The 2240-nt window shown below is 43.5% G+C and overlaps 1 pseudogene; it reads left to right on the forward strand.

The window, feature by feature from the left end:
* Positions 1 to 281: 281 nt before the first annotated feature.
* On the forward strand, positions 282 to 999 carry LOC116462073 (ribosomal protein uL30-like; annotated as a pseudogene).
* Positions 1000 to 2240: the final 1241 nt, after the last annotated feature.

The following is a 2240-nucleotide window of genomic DNA, read 5'->3' on the forward strand; positions in this document are numbered from 1 at the left end:
ACCCACATAAATATATTCAACTCATCTTTGACAAAGAAACAAAGAAACAAGAGGAATTCAATGGAGAAAGGACAGTCTTTTCAGCAGATAGTGCTGCAATAACCAGACATTTACAAATAAAAAAAAATTGATCTGGAATGATATGGCAGTGCCATGGAGCCTCAGTTGGTCTCACATAGCTAGTCTCCTGCTGTCCCTGCCGGCAGACCACTCTGTCTCCTACAGGGCATGCATGTGCAGGATCAGGGGATATGCGTGATCAGTGGCTGCAGCCTAGAAAGATGGCAAAGCAAGAGCAAAGAAAAAAATTCCCTTTGATTCCAGAATATCTCCTGAAAAAGAAGAAGGCTTTTCAAGCCCTCAAAGCCATCCAGGCAAAGTAGGCACTTCTGGTAAAGAATGAGCAGAGGAAAGGAAGAAGGCTCAGGTTTAAGCGACTGGAATTGGTCCTACATGATTCCTAGAGGCAGAAATGTGACAGGGTGCATCTCCTATGACTAGAAGTGAAGCCTCATGCCTTAGAATTGCCAGATACACTTTTCTTGGCCTCTGTTATATACATCCAAAGGATTAATGGGGTGAGTTCACTGGTGCAGAGGAACACTGCAAGAGTTCTGAAGATTTTCTGTGGTGTCTGTCAAAGTCACTCCCCAGAGCCTAAAAGTGGAAACTTATGTGACCTGGGGATTTCCAAATCTGAAGCCTGTCTGGGAACTCATTTTGAAACGTGTACAAGCCAAGGTTAAGAATAAGACCATCCCTCCCTCAGACAACATAGTGACTGAGGAGCACCTGAGGAGGTTTGGTGTCATTTCCTTGGAAGACCTCTGGGAAATGGTCTTCCCTGGGAAGAATTTCCAAGAGATCTCATGGTTCTTGTGCCCTTTCTACCTCTCAATGGCCCATCATGCTACCAATAATAGAATGGACTTCAAGGATATGGGCTCACCTGGCTATCAGGGTGAACACATCAATCAGCTCATCCTCCAACTGAAATAGAGCCAGAATTTCTGAAAACACAGTGCATTGGAAGCACTTTTTTTGTTTTTTGAAATTATCAAATATCTTGAGAGATTATTTTCTGCTCTGTCTTCAAAAACTGGAAGGGAAGGGCTAGACAAAAGATAGTAGGTTGTGTGCATGGCAGTCACCTCTCATCACAGTTCAGTTCCAAGGAAAATTTTCAGTGTTTTCCAAGTTAGCTGTTGCCTCCTCTGAAATCAGCACATGCCATGAAGGAAGGAGTCTTGCTTTGTCTCATCTTCTACCCTAGGGTTTAATGTCGGTGAGTAAATAACTCAAGCATTTGTACAAGGACCCCTAAAACTCCTGCAGCAGTGGACCAAGCCCAGGAGCATACTTACAACTGGGGAGTCCTAGGGCCTTATTTTGAAAAGACTTGAAATACAATTAGGAAGACAAGCACAAAAGCATGTGTTCACTTGTCTCTGCTGTGAGTCCATGTTCCAACTTTTCAGTCATGGCTTTGAGACCTCTCAGACTTGCCTGGCTCTAAGTCTATCTGGTGGCTTTTTAATCCTAGCCTGCAACTGGCTTAGTCCTTTTTGCTGGCTCAGGATTTGAGAATGAAGGGTCCCTTCACCAGGAAAACATGCATATACTCAAAATGTTGCGTGCAGTTTTAGGATGTTCATAACCCCTTCTCCTCAGGGACCTTATATAAGGCAGTCCTGCTCTTATCAGAATTGGTCACCCAGGCTTTGATCTTGCTAGTCTCTGGTTACCAAGATAGCTTTTTCTCTTCACAGTGGCATGTTGTGTTGCCCTCTGCACCATCTATAATACTGGGAAATGCCCACTATTATTCCCCCTAGGCTTCAGGATGGAATTTTGGTTTCCCTGATGATTATCCTTCTCCTTAAAACACAGATCTGGAAGGAATGAATCATTTTCTTGGTTTGCACAGATGAAAAATTAGCACTATTTGGCTTCCTAGGCCCCAAGCAGGCAGCTTAATTGACCTTTTCCTTGCATATTCTGGACTCCAGAAGCATTGCCCTCTGTCTTGCTGGTAATGATATAGTAGTCCAGCAGCAGAGCTTCCAGGGATTTTAATCCTGAAAAAGAGGTCTGATACTGCTTGTATTTTTTTGACCAATATCCACCTCTATTAAATGGGCCTTCCCTCTATTCCATTCACTTAGTTGCCTCTGCTTGCCATCAGAGCAACTGGTGAGGATGTGCCAAATCTAGATTAAACTTGAAAATATGGTTGACCA

This window comes from Hylobates moloch, unplaced genomic scaffold, assembly GCF_009828535.3.
Source record: "Hylobates moloch isolate HMO894 unplaced genomic scaffold, HMol_V3 SCAFFOLD_22, whole genome shotgun sequence".
NCBI classification, from domain to species: Eukaryota; Metazoa; Chordata; class Mammalia; order Primates; family Hylobatidae; genus Hylobates; species Hylobates moloch.